Source organism: Emys orbicularis, chromosome 1 (genome assembly GCF_028017835.1).
Source record: "Emys orbicularis isolate rEmyOrb1 chromosome 1, rEmyOrb1.hap1, whole genome shotgun sequence".
In the NCBI taxonomy this organism is placed as follows: domain Eukaryota; kingdom Metazoa; phylum Chordata; order Testudines; family Emydidae; genus Emys; species Emys orbicularis.
In genome coordinates this window covers 360,157,899-360,173,198 of record NC_088683.1, presented here as the reverse complement: position 1 = coordinate 360,173,198, position 15,300 = coordinate 360,157,899, and positions in this window count along the sequence as shown.

Here is a 15,300-nt window from a genome sequence, read left to right as displayed (position 1 = left end):
CAGAGGGCGTTCGCCTGGGGAGAGTGCACTGAGGCTTTCATCTTGCAGGCTTCTCTGTGTAGTTACTGCAACAGCTGAGGAAGCTCTTGGAAGGAAGGAAATATGGATGGTGAGCATTCAGCTGTTGTTACCTGCACAGGATGTGCCATGTTTGTCTTTTTTCCACAGGACAGAAGTGACTTTGTACAAAGTGCAAACTGGTCTTCATATTGGAAGAGAAGGTTTGAGGTCTGGAGAAACAAGTATAGACCCTGCGTTGCATACGAGAAAATGAAGATTTCCTGGACAGACGTCAGGATATGCTTCTACGGGAACAACATTCTGAAGAATCAGAGCAGGCTGCGCAGGGGGGACAGAAGGACGGTGAAGAAATTTGGCAGCATGTGACCTCCAGAAGAAGAAAGAGGAGCGCCCATGTACCAGCAATGCAGATACAGGTGTGCAACCATTTTCATGTTCTCTCCACAGGTACTAATGCAGAGAGTGGACTAGATGATACATCTGAGGGAAGGGAGCAGAAGGAGACTCCACCGATTGGAAGGCATGAGATGCACGGTCCTAGGGATGGGGGTTCCACAACCACCGCCCCCCCAAGAGAAGGAGGCAGGTGGTGGTGGTCGGGGACTCCCTCTTCAGGGGGACTGAGTCATCTATCTGCCACCCCAACTGGGAAAGCCAAGAAGTGTGCTGCTTGCCAGGAGCTTGGATTCACGATGTGACAGAGACTTCCGAGACTCATCAAGCCCTCAGATCACTACCCCTTCCTGCTTCTCCACATGGGCACCAATGATACTGCCAGGAATGACCTTGAGCGGATCACTGAAGACTACGTGGCTCTGGGAAAAAGGATAAAGGAGTTTGAGGCGCAAGTGGTGTTCTCGTCCATCCTCCCTGTGCAAGGAAAAGGCCCGGGTAGAGACCGTGGAATCGTGGAAGTCAACGAATGGCTACGCAGGTGGTGTCGGAGAGAGGGCTTTGGATTCTTTGACCATGGGATGGTGTTCCAAGAAGGAGGAGTGCTAGGCAGAGACGGGCTCCACCTAACGAAGAGAGGGAAGAGCATCTTCGCAAGCAGGCTGGCTAACCTAGTGAGGAGGGCTTTAAACTAGGTTCACCGGGGGAAGGAGACCAAAGCCCTGAGGTAAGTGGGGAAATGGGATACCAGGAGGAATCACAAGCAGGAGAGCGCAAGAGGGGAGGACTCCTGTCTCAGACTGAGAAAGCAGGACAATCAGCGAGTTATCTTAAGTGCCTATACACAAATACAAGAAGCCTGGGAAACAAGAGGGAGAACTGTAAGTCCTGGCACAGTCAAGGAATTATGATGTGATTGGCATAACAGAGACTTGGTGGGATAACTCATATGACTGGAGTACTGTCATGGATGGATATAAACTGTTCAGGAAGGACAGGCAGGGCAGAAAAGGTGGGGGAATCGCATTGTATGTAAGAGAGCAGTATGACTGCTCAGAGCTCAGATATGAAACTGCAGAAAAATCTGAGAGTCTCTGGATTAAGTTTAGAAGTGTGAGCAACAAGGGTGATGTCGTGGTGGGAGTCTGCTATAGACCACCGGACCCGGGGGGATGAGGCTTTCTTCAGGCAGCTAACAGAAGTTACTAGATCGCAGGCCCTGGTTCTCATGGGAGACTTCAATCACCCGGATATCTGCTGGGAGAACAATACAGTGGTGCACAGACAAGCCAGGAAGTTTTTGGAAAGTGTAGGGAACAATTTGCTGGTGCAAGTGCTGGAGGAACCAACTAGGGGCAGAGCTCTTCTAGACCTGCTGCTTACAAACTGGGAAGAATTAGTAGGGGAAGCAAAAGTCGATGGGAACCTTGGAGGCAGTGACCATGAGATGGTAGAGTTCAGGATCCTGACACAAGGAAGAAAGGAGAGCAGCAGAATACGGACCCTGGACTACAGAAAAGCAGACTGACTCCCTCAGGGAACTGATGGACAGAATCCCCTGGGAGAAAAACATGAGAGGGAAAAGAGTCCAGGAGAGCTGGCTGTATTTTAAAGAATCCTTATTGAAGTTGCTGGAATAAACCATCCCGATGTGTAGAAAGAATAGTAAATATGGCAGGCGACCAACTTGGCTTAACAGTGAAATCCTTGCTGATCTTAAACCAAAAAAAAGAAGCTTACAAGAAGTGGAAGATTGGACAAATGACCAGGGAGGAGTATAAAAATATTGCTCAGGCATGCAGGAGTGAAATCAGGAAGGCCAAATCACATTTGGAGTTGCAGCTAGCAAGGGATGTTATGAGTAACAAGAAGGGTTTCTTCAGGTATGTTAGCAACAAGAAGAAAGTCAAAGTGTGGGCCCCTTACTGGCAACCTAGTGACAGAGGATGTGAAAAAAGCTAATGCACTCAATGCTTTTTTTGCCTCTGTCTTCACAAACAAAGTCAGCTCGCAGACTACTGCACTGGGCAGCACAGCACAATATGGGGAGGAGGTGACCAGCCCTCTGTGGAGAAAGAAGTGGTTCAGGACTATTTAGAAAAGCTGGACGAGCACAAGTCCATGGGTCTGGATGCGCTGCATCTGAGGGTGCTAAAGGAGTTGGCAGATGTGATTGCAAAGCCATTGGCCATTCTCTTTGAAAACTCATGGCGATCCGGGTGACTGGAAAAAGGCTAATGTAGTGCCCATCTTTAAAAAAAGGGAAGAAGGAGGATCCGGAGAACTACAGGCCAGGCAGCCTCACCTCAGTCCCTGGAAAAATCATGGAGCAGGTCCTCAAGGAATCAATTCTGAAGCACTTAGAGGAAAGGAAAGTGATCAGGAACAGTCAGCATGGATTCACCAAGGGCAAATCATGCTTGACTAACCTAATTTCCTTCTATGAGGAGATAACTGGGTCTGTGGATGAGGGGAAAGCAGTGGATGTGTTATTCCTTGACTTTAGCAAAGCTTTTGATACGGTCTCCCACAGTATTCTTGCCAGCAAGTTAAAGAAGTATGAGCTGGCTGAATGGACTATAAGGTGGATAGAAAGCTGGCTAGATTGTAGGGCTCAACAGGTAGTGATCAATGGCTCCATGTCTAGATGGCAGCCAGTATCAAGCAGAGTGCCCCAAGGGTCAGTCCTGGGGCGGGTTTTGTTCAATATCTTCATTAATGATCTGGAGGATGGTGTGGACTGCACCCTCAGCAAGTTTGCAGATGACAGTAAACTGGGAAGTGTGGTAGATAGGCTGGAGGGTAGGGATAGCATACAGAGGGACCTAGACAATTGGGCCAAAAGAAATCTGATGAGGTTCAACAAGGACAAGTGCAGAGTCCTGCACTTAGGAATGAAGAATCCCATGCACGGTTACAGACTAGGGACCGAATGGCTAGGCAGCAGTTCTGCAGAAAAGGACCTAGGGGTTACAGTGGACGAGAAGCTGGATATGAGTCAGTGTGCCCTTGTTGCCAAGAAGGCTAATGGCATTTTGGGCTGTATAAGTAGGGGCATTGCCAGCAGATCAAGGGACATGATCATTCCCCTCTATTTGACATTGGTGAGGCCTCATCTGGAGTACTGTGTCCAGTTTTGGGCCCCACGCTACAAGGAGGATGTGGAAAAATTGGAAAGAGTCCAACGAGGGCAACAAAAATGATTAGGGGGCTGGAGCACATGACTTATGAGGAGAGGCTGAGAGAACTTGGATTGTTTAGTCTGGAGAAGAGAAGAATGAGGGGGGATTTGATAGCTGCTTTCAACTACTTGAAAGGGGGTTCCAAAGAGGATGGATCTAGACTGTTCTCAGTGGTACCAGATGACAGAACAAGGAGTAATGGTCTCAAGTTGTAGTGGGGGAGGTTTAGGTTGGATATTAGGAAAAGAAACTTTCACTAGGAGGGTGGTGAAGCAATGGAATGGGTTACCTAGGGAGGTGGTGGAATCTCCTTCCTTAGAGGTTTTTAAGGTCAGGCTTGACAAAGCCCTGGCTAGGATGATTTAGTTGGGAATTGGTCCTGCTTTGAGCAGGGGGTTGGACTAGATGACCTCCTGAGGTCCCTTCCAACCCTGCTATTCTATGATTCTAAGAGCAAACTATCCCAATTTGTAGAAAAAAGACCACCCTGGCTTAACCAGGAGATCTTCAAGGACGTGAAACTCAAGAATCCTACAAAAAGTGGAAACTAGGTCAAATTACAAAGGATTAATAAAAAAACTACAAGCATGTAGGGACAATTTTGGAAATGCCTATGGCAAAAAAACAAGATTAAACTAGCTAGGGACAAAAAGACTAACAAGAAAATATTTTACAAAAACATGAGACGCAAGAGGAAGGCCAAGGACAGGGTAGGCCCATTACTCTATGACGAGGGAAAGACAACAACAAAAAACACAGCAGTGGCCCAAGTGTTAAATGCTTTTTGTTTCAGTTTTCACCAAAAGTTAGCAGTGATTAGACAACTAAGATGGTGAACATCAGCGTAAATGGGGTAAGATCTGGGGCTAAAATAGGAAAAGAACAAGTTTAAAATTACTTAGACAAGTTAGATGTCTTCAAGTCACCAGAGCCTCATGTAATGCATCCTAGAAAGCTTAAGGAACAGGCTGAAGAGATCTCTGAATCATTAACAATTATCTTTGAAAACTTGGAGGATGCTAGAGCTCCCAGAGGGCTGGCAAAGGACAAATATAGTATCAATCTATAAGAAGGGGAATAAGGACAACCCAAGGAATTATAAACTAGTCAGCTTAACTTTGATACCTAGAAAGATAATGGAGCAAATAATCAATTTGTAAGCATCTACAAGAAAACAAGGTGATAAGTAACAGTCAAAATGGATTTGTCAAGAACCAATCATGTCAAACCAACCTAATATTCTTTGACAGGGTAACAAGCCTTGTGGATTGTGGTGGGGAGGGAGTAGTACATGTGATATTGAGACTTTAGTAAGGCTTTTGATACAGTCTCAAGTGACCTGCTCATAGACAAACTAGGGAAATATAGCTTAGATGAACCTACTATAAGGTGGGTGCATAACTGGTTGGAAAAGCATACTCAGAGTAATCATCAATGGTTCACAATCAAGCTGGAAGGGCATATTGAGTGGGGTCCCACAGGGATATGTTGTAGGTCCGGTTCTCTTCAATATCTTCATAAATGATTTGGATAATCGCATAGAGAATACACTTATAAAGTTTGAAGATGATACCAAGATGGGAGGGGTTGTAAGTGCTTTAGAGAACACTATTAGAATTCAAAATGATCTTGAGAAACTGGAGAAACGGTCTGAAATAAATAGAATGAAATTCAATAAGGACAAATGCAAACTACTACACTTAGGAAGGAACAATCAACTGCACAAATACAAAATGGGAAATGACTGCCTAGGAAGGAGTACTGCAGAAAGGGATCTGGGGGTTATAGTGGATCACAAACTAAAGGAGTCAACAGTGTAACACTTGCAAAAAAGCAAACATCATTTTGGGATGTATTAGCAGAAGTGTTGTAACCAAGACAGGAGAAGTAATTCTTCCGCTCTACTCTGTGCTGATAAGGTGTAGCCGGGCGGTTACCCCGCTCCTGGGATAGAAGGAGCGAGAACAGCCGAGGGAGGCTGGCTGAGTAGCTCGCCACAGGTATGGCCAGCTCAATCAGGGCACAGCTGGCCCTGATAAGAGGGCTGTGAGTACGGAGCTGAGAGAGTCTCACTCCAGCCCTGGAGTGAGAAGGACCTAGCTGCCTGGGAGAGACAGGGTACCGTCGACAGCACAGTGCTGGGGAAGGGGCAGGCTGAACTGGGGAGCTCAGGCCTGGCAGGAAGGCCTAAGAAGATACTGGGGCTGCAGGGAAAGGCAGCATGTCCAACCCCCTTGCCAATGATGAGTGGCCATTACAGACTGCAGTTTGCCCCAGAGAAAGGAAGCTAGATGACAACTGGCAGTAGCCACTGAGGCAAGGTGGGCATCGGGGGAAGAGGTTCCCTGGGAGGAGAGACCCAGAGGGTGGGGGCACTGGGATCCAGGAGGGACACGGGGTCACAGGTGTGCTTGATTGTTTGTTTGAAAAGTGTGACTTGGCAGTGCTTTGTTCCAGGTGGGCCTTGAGTGGGCCTGACTGTTATAAAAAGCGCAGTCAGCAGCGAACCAGCTGAGCAGCAAACAGCGGAGGCTAACAGAGAGAGTTTGCCTAGGAGTTCTCCTCGGGAGAGCCCACTGAGGCTTTCATCTTGCGGGCTTCTGTGAGTTGCTGCAACAGCTGAGGAAGCTCTGAGAAGGAAGAAATTATGGCAGGTGAGCGTTCAGCTGTTGTAACCTGCACAGGTTGTGCCATGTTTGTCTTTCTTCCACAGGACAGAAGCGACTTTGTCTGTACAAAGTGCAAACTGGTCTCCATATTGGAAGAGAAGGTTCGAGGCCTGGAGAAAGTAGTATCGACCCTGCGTTGCATACGAGAAAATGAAGATTTCCTGGACAGACGTCAGGATATGCTTCTTCGGGCACAACATACTGAAGAATCGGAGCAGGCTGCGCAGAGGGGACTGAGGGACGGTGAAGAAATTTGGCAGCATGTGAGCTCCAGAAGAAGAAAGAGGAGCGTCCATGTACCAGCAATGCAGATACAGGTGAGCAACCATTTTCATGTTCTCTCCACAGGTATTAATGCAGAGAGTGGACTAGATGATACATCTGAGGGAAGGGAGCAGAAGGAGACTCCACCGATTGGAAGGCATGAGATGCACTATCCTAGGGATGGGGGTTCCATGACCACCGCTCCCAAGAGAAGGAGGAGGGTGGTGGTGGTCGGGGACTCCCTCCTCAGGGAGACTGAGTCATCTATCTGCCGCCCCGATTGAGAAAACCGAGAGGTCTGCTGCTTGCCAGGAGCTAAGATTCATGATGTGACGGAGAGACTTCCGAGACTCATCAAGCCCTCGGATCGCTACCCCTTCCTGCTTCTCCACGTGGGCACCAATGATACTGCCAAGAATGACCTTGAGCGGATCACTGCAGACTACATGGCTCTGGGAAGAAGGATAAAGGAGTTTGAGGCGCAAGTAGTGTTCTCGTCCATCCTCCCTGTGCAGGGAAAAAGCCTGGGTAGAGACCGTCAAATTGTGGAAGTCAATGAATGGCGACGCAGGTGGTGTCTGAGAGAAGGCTTTGGATTCTTCGACCATGTTCCAAGAAGGAGGATTGCTAGGCAGAGACGGGCTCCACCTAACGAAGAGAGGGAAGAGCATCTTTGCAGGCAGGCTGGCTAACCTAGTGAGGAGGGCTTTAAACTAGGTTCACCGGGGGAAGGAGACCAAAGCCCTGAGGTAAGTGGGGAAATGGGATACCAGGAGGAAGCACGAGTAGGAGAGTGCAAGAGGGGAGGACTCCTGTCTCAGACTGAGAAAGCAGGACAATCAGCGAGTTATCTTAAGTGCCTATACACAAATGCAAGAAGCCTGGGAAACAAGCAGGGAGAACTGTAAGTCCTGGCACAGTCAAGGAATTATGATGTGATTGGAATATCAGTCTTGGTGGGATAACTCACATGACTGGAGTACTGTCATGGATGGATATAAACTGTTCAGGAAGGACAGGCAGGGCAGAAAAGGTGGGGGAGTTGCATTGTATGTAAGAGAGGAGTATGACTGCTCAGAGCTCCAGTATAAAACTGCAGAAAAACCTGAGAGTCTCTGGATAAAGTTGAGAACTGTGAGCAACAAGGGTGATGTCGTGGTGGGAGTCTGCTATAGACCACCAGACCAGGGGGTGGAGGTGAACAAGGCTTTCTTCCGGCAACTAACAGAAGTTACTAGATCGCAGGCCCTGGTTCTCATGGGAGACTTTAATCACCCTGATATCTGCTGGGAGAGCAATACAGCCGTGCACAGACAATCCAGGAAGTTTTTGGAAAGTGTAGGGAACAATTTGCTGGTGCAAGTGCTGGAGGAACCAACTAGGGGCAGAGCTCTTCTTAACCTACTGCTCACAAACCGGGAAAAATTAGTAGGGGAAGCAAAAGTGGATGGGAACCTGGGAGGCAGTGACCATGAGATGGTCGAGTTCAGGATCCTGACACAAGGAAGAAAGGAGAGCAGCAGAATACGGACCCTGGACTTCAGAAAAGCAGACTGACTCCCTCAGGGAACTGATGGGCAGGATCCCCTGGGAGAATAACATGAGGGGGAAAGGAGTCCAGGAGAGCTGGCTGTATTTTAAAGAATCCTTATTGAGGTTGCAGGAAAAAATTTGGATTGTGTAGAAAGAACAGTAAATATGGCAGGTGACAAGCTTGGCTTAACAGTGAAATCCTTGCTCATCTTAAACACAAAAAAGAAGCTTACAAGAAGTGGAAGATTGGACAAATGACCAGGGAGGAGTATAAAAATATTGCTCAGGCATGCAGGAGTGAAATCAGGAAGGCCAAATCACACTTGGAGTTGCAGCTAGCAAGAGATGTTAAGAGTAACAAGAAGGGTTTCTTCGGGTATGTTAGCAACAAGAAGAAAGTCAAAGTGTGGGCCCCTTACTGAATGAAGGAGGCAACCTAGTGACAGAGGATGTGAAAAAAGCTAATGCACTCAATGCTTTTTTTGCCTCTGTCTTCACAAACAAGGTCAGCTCCCAGACTACTGCATTGGGCAGCACAGCACAATATGGGGAGGAGGTGACCAGCCCTCTGTGGAGAAAGAAGTGGTTCAGGACTATTTAGAAAAGCTGGACGAGCACAAGTCCATGGGTCCGGATGCGCTGCATCTGAGGGTGCTAAAGGAGTTGGCGGATGTGATTGCAGAGCCATTGGCCATTCTCTTTGAAAACTCCTGGCGATCCGGGGAGGTCCCGGATGACTGGAAAAAGGCTAATGTAGTGCCCATCTTTAAAAAAGGGAAGGAGGAGGATCCGGGGAACTACAGGCCAGTCAGCCTCACCTCAGTCCCTGGAAAAATCATGGAGCAGGTCCTCAAGGAATCAATTCTGAAGCACTTAGAGGAGAGGAAAGTGATCAGGAACAGTCAGCATGGATTCACCAAGGGCACGTCATGCCTGACTAACCTAATTGCCTTCTATGAGGAGATAACTGGCTCTGTGGATGAGGGGAAACCAGTGGATGTGTTATTCTTTGACTTTAGCAAAGATTTTGATACAGTCTCCCACAGTATTCTTGCCAGCAAGTTAAAGAAGTATGGGCTGGATGAATGGACTATAAGGTGGATAGAAAGCTGGCTAGATCGTCGGGCTCAACGGGTAGTGATCAACGGCTCCATGTCTAGTTGGCAGCCGGTTTCAAGCAGAGTGCCGCAAGTGTTGGACCTGGGGCTGGTTTTGTTCAATATCTTCATTAATGATCTGGAGGATGGCATGGACTGCACCCTCAGCAAGTTTGCAGATGACACTAAACTTGGAGGAGTGGTAGATAAGCTGGAGGGTAGGGATAGGATACAGAGGGACCTAGGCAAATTAGAGGATTGGGCCAAAAGAAACCTGATGAGGTTCAACAAGGACAAGTGCAGAGTCCTGCACTTAGGACAGAAGAATCCCATTCACTCTTACAGACTAGGGACCGAATGGCTAGGAAGCAATTCTGCAGAAAAGGACCTAGGGGTTACAGTGGACGAGACGCTGGATATGAGTCAACAGTGTGCCCTTGTTGTCAAGAAGGCTAACAGCATTTTGGGCTGTATAAGTAGGGGCATTGCCAGCAGATCGAGGGACATGATCATTCCCCTCTATTTGACATTGGTGAGGCCTCATCTGGAGTACTGTGTCCAGTTTTGGGCCCCACACTACAAGAAGGATGTGGAAAAATTGGAAAGAGTCCAGCAGAGGACAACAAAAATGATTAGGGGGCTGGAGCACATGACTTATGAGAGGCTGAGGGAACTGGGATTGTTTAGCCTGCAGAAGAGAAGAATGAGGGGGGATTTGATAGCTGCTTTCAACTACTTGAAAGGGGGTTCCAAAGAGGATGGATCTAGACTGTTCTCATTGGTACCTGATGACAGAACAAGGAGTAATGGTCTCAAGTTGCAGTGGGGGAGGTTTAGGTTGGATATTAGGCAAAAAACTTTTTCACTAGGAGGGTGGTGAAGCACTGGAATGGGTTACCTAGGGAGTTGGTGGAATCTCCTTCCTTAGAGGTTTTTAAGGTCAGGCTTGGCAAAGCCCTGGCTGGGATGATTTATTTGGGAATTGATCCTGCTTTGAGCAGGGGGTTGGACTAGATACCTCCTTAGGTCCCTTCCAACCCTGATATTCTATGATTCTAAGACTGAGGGAGAAATAGGATAAGTCTTCAGTACATAAAAGGTTGTTAGAAAGAAGATGGTGATAAATTTTTCTCCTTAACTATTGAGGATAAGAAGTAAAGGGTTTACATTGCAGCAAGGAAGATTTAGATTAGATATTAGTTAAAACTTCCTACCTGTCAGGGTGGTTAAGCAGTGGAATAAATTGCCCAGGGAGGTTGTGGAATCTCCATCACTGGAGGTTTTTAAGAGCAGGTTAGACAAACACCTGTCAAGGATGGTCTAGATAATACTTACACCTGCCTCGGTGCAGGGGGCTGGATTAGATGACCTCTCAAGGTCCCTTCTAGTCCTACATGTCTATGGTTCTATGTTAAGCAACTATTGTAGGCTATTCTCCAAAATTGCATTTCTGTTTCGTGTGTGTACTAACAAGGGAAACCAGATTCTAAAGCTTGTGCTTCTCTCACCAGGAAACAACTACGGACCATGTGACCTGCCCAGCCAATCAAGAGCTCAATTTTACTACGTATAACAAACGGCTTGTGAACAAATCAGACCATGAAATGATTTGGCAAAATTTTGCATCATAAATAAATGTAAAAAAAAATCATTGTTCCTGGACAATTTTCAGACAGCTAAGGCAAGGACATTTATTGAATGAATGACTAGTCACAAACCATTTGCCTACCTCTACTCAGGACCTCTAAGAGTGATCTGTAACTCTTAAAACACTGGCTAGGAGTATGTCAGGGATCAATGAAGAGATCATTTGATTTTTATTATATATTAATGCAGATTATATTTCTAGTGTCTTTCACAACCATTTATTGGTGCGCTGCACACGTATCCACATGCCAATACACTATACTGCACCATACTCCTCTTTTCTCCAGCAGCATGTCTTATGGAATGATCATACAGCCTCTGACTCACTGAAAAAAATTTCCACATACAGTGTGCCAAATTTTGCACTGAGCTGCCTGGATGTAGCTCTCATAACTTTCTACTGCATCATGTAGAATTTGCAACTCAACATCCCCATGGTGATTATTCACGTTTGGGTCAGATCTACCTCTAGTGAGAGTCTCCACAGGGGAATACTAAGGATCTGAAGGAGACACTTCTGCTAGGACTATATGAACAAAAGTCCCTGCAGCAAAGAACTCTCAATTTTAGGGCTAGATTGTAGTGAGATTAGGGATTAAGGAATCTAACCCCTATACATAGAATAGCCATTCTCACTGGTATGCTAGTGTCTAACCCAAACCAAGAATGAGGCCCCATTGTGCCAGGCACTGTACACATGCATTGTAAGAGCTGGCCCCTGCCCTGAGGAGCTTACAGTCTAAATTGATGAAACAGACAAGAAGCAGGAGAAAATTATTCCCATTCCACAGATGGGAACTGAGGCCCAGAGAGATTAGGTGACTTGCCCAAGGTCACCCAGGAACTCAGTGACAAAGCAGGGAATTGAGCCAGATCTCCCATCTAACTACAAGATCATCCTTCCCCTTATGTGCCTAGTATGGGTTTAGATGCCTAATTTTAGTACTTCACCTTTGAAACATTTTGTACTCAGTGACTTACAAGGTCCCACTCTGAGTTAACGACAGACGCAAGAAGAGAACCCAAGTCTGACTCCCAGTCAAGTGCCATGCGGGGGCACCGGAACAGGGGGACCCAGGGGGCCATGAGCCCATCACTTCTAAAAGTGAGAGGGCTATGCGACAGGCAAAGGGAGCTGAGAGGAGCGAGCAGGGGGCAGGGCCTGAGGGGGAAGGGACCACGGTTCAGGCACCAGCCCCTCTACTTTTAGGGAGCTTCCGCCACTTCCACTAGAAAACATTGCCATAGGCAGGTGCTCTCTACACAGCAGGCCTGTGACTTACAATCTGACATGTTCATGAGCCACACTCTTCATGCCATAAACCTCTCTCTTTATTCGGAGGCTGGTCTTGTGACCTGTTGGACTGCAGCTGCCTCAACAGTGCACCAAGTGGAGCTAAAACTGGCCTGTTACGTTGCCTGCCACAGAGCGGTCAGTTCCGTGTATCACATTGGCGACCTTGTTGGATCAGCTTTTGGAAAAAAAAAAAAAAAAAAAAAAAAAAGATCTCCACCTCCATTGCACAAAATGCAGGGCATGAATCAACAATGTTATTGCTCCCTGTATATTAGCCGACCTCATGGAAGACATTGGTGAGTCCCAGTATTCACTGGTGATTGAAGAACTGCACTACAATGCAAAGCTGCTTTACTGCAACAATATCGGTGCTCTCATCTGTCCCTCCTTAGGCAAGATTGCCTCCATGTTTTTTGAACTAGTGAGTTTGGGAGGTGAAACAGCTGAAGCTATTGCCACAGCACTGCTTCAGTTTCTTGGCAGGGTTGCTCTGCATTTCAGCAGGTGTATTGGGATTGAGACCGATGGCTGTCGCATCATGGTTGGCCATAAAAATTCACTCTCATCAAATGCATACATCACTCCATGCAGCTGTATGCTAGTAAAGCCGTAGAAATGCTGCCACGGCATCTAGAGTTTTTGGTGTTGCATTCCTACAGCTGGTTCTCTCACAGTCCCCAGAGACACCGTGCATATGCACAGTTATTCCAGGTGATGAATCCTGGTAACACGCCACTGAAGCTTGTTCAGCTGCCAACGACAAAATACTCTCCATGTACAACTGTTCTGCGCATATACTGGATCAGTGGGATGCATTGAAGGTGCACTTCCAATGGAGCAAAGATAAGCTGCAATGCTATGAAGCAGAAATTCCATACAACATGTGTTGCAACCCTATGAATAAACTGTATTTACAGTTTGACACCAATTTTGCAGGAATTCTCCAGAATCAACAAACTGGTCCAAATGGAATCTGGTGGTAATGCCTTCAAGATGTTTGACGCCCTCCTGTATTTCTTTTGGGCTCTTTTAGCCAGAGTATTGTTTCCACAGAGTATCCCCGCATTGGACGCTAAATACCTGGAAGTCAATTTGAGTGACACAGCCAGCCAGTTGCCACTGGTTGCTGTTAATTTAGGCATAATGTTCACCATAACTTTAGGAGCCGCAAAGCTTGACAGAGCTGTTCAAGACAGTATAAAGAGTAGATTGCTGAGACTTCATTCTTGAAGCAGTTAAACAAGTGCAGCACAGACTACCAACAAATATCAATCTGTGGAACTATGTTGGTGTTCAATCCATCAGTTATTCTGTCTCCAGCAAATCCTCAAGTAACAAACATCTCCATGATCAAAATTATCAAAGATGACTTGGGGGCCTTGATAACCAGTATCGAGCCATCAGCTGCCAGAAGTGGAAGAACACAGATGACAAACAAGCAGAGCAGTTCTGGATGGAGGTCTACGACTTTGAGGACAGTAGTGGTGAACGGTGCTTTAAAGAGCTAGTCCTGTTTGCACTGTCTCTACTTGCCATGGCTCTTAGTAATGCTGATGCAGAATGAGTGTTCTCGCAGATGAACATCGTTAAGACCAAGCATCGCAACAGGATGGGTCAGAGGACTCAGCAGTATACTGCATATCCGGTACGCATGAAGACGACGGGGGCTGTGCCGTAAGGATTTTGTTCCAACCAAGGATATGCTTCAATGCTTTACCATGGGAATATACCCCACACAGGCAGCTGATCCCACCACAGATGATGTGGAGAGTGAGGATAATGTTTAACTGAAGTTGGAGTCCCACCACCACCACTCTTCAGTGCATTACTCTTCATCTTACATTTGAGAAAACTTATCTTCCCCCTACATATCGAACCTGTGCCTGTTTTCTGCAGTCTCTATCTGGACGAATGGTTACAAGTTTATAATACCTTTTCTTTGAGTGTATGACATTGACATGAACTGTGACCGTATAGATCATTGTTGCAACCAAGGTCCTATAGTGGCACCAAATCTTGTACAAGGGAGGTCAAGTAAGGTGTCTATGAAAATGTTATAACTTTAAATACAAAAATGATACATGCATACAGATAGCATAATTATAACCAGCAAATTTATAAGTATTGGCTCTATACTGTCTATATTTCAAACTTGTGCTATGATTCTGGGTGACACGCCAGACAGTTTGGCATCAGCACTGCCTAGCTTGCTTAATGGCCCATTAAGGACCATCATCAGCTATACAACTGACCCATTGAGAGAAGGCAGATACACCTTATGACTCAACAAGGCATGCACAGACATGCCTATGGAGAGAACTCTCAGGCTTTCAAGCCATGTGCTGGATAGCTTGGGTTTGAAACAAAGGAAGCACAGGCTGCATGGCAAGAGACTATAAAAGGCAGCTGCATCCCTTCCATCTTGTCTTCAATCCTGCTTCTGACCTCTGGAGGAACTTTGCTACACTGAAGCTCTGAACAAAGGACTGAATGACCCATCCAAGCTGTGGATGTACTCCAGAGACTTATTTGAGGCTGCAGTTTATTCCATCACTGCTACAAGCCTGAACCAAGAACTTTGCCATTACTGTATTTAATTGATTCCATTTAACCAATTTCAGCTCATCTATATTTCTTCCTTTTTATGAATAAACCTTTAGATTTTAGATTCTAAAGGTTTGGCAACAGCGTGATTTGTGGGTAAGATCTGACTGGTATATTGACCCGAGTCTGGGGCTTGGTCCTTTGGGATCAGGGGAACCTTTTTTCTTTTACTCGGGCATTGGTTTTCATAACCATTCATTCCCATAAGGAGTGGTGCTGGTGGTGATACTGGGAAACTGGAGTGTCTAAGGGAATTGCTTCTATGACTTCTGGTTAGCCAGTGGGGTAAAACCGAAGTCCTCTGTCTGGCTGGTTTGGTGCCTTAGTAGTGAAGGAACCCCAGCCTTGGGCTGTGACTGCCCTGCTCTAAGCAATTTGTCCTGAATTGACTCTCTCAGTAGTGTCCCGCCAGAGGCCGCTTTGTTACAGTGGTGTAGTCGTGCTAGGAGCCACAGAACCAGGTCAATTAAGCTTTGGATCAGAACCCCACGCTATCCAAATTTGAATTTTGGTATTGAGAGTTTGGTTGGTCGAAGAGCAGTTGCAATGGGTGAGCAAAGAGCATATGAGGGCCATGACAAAAAGGCCCTGGA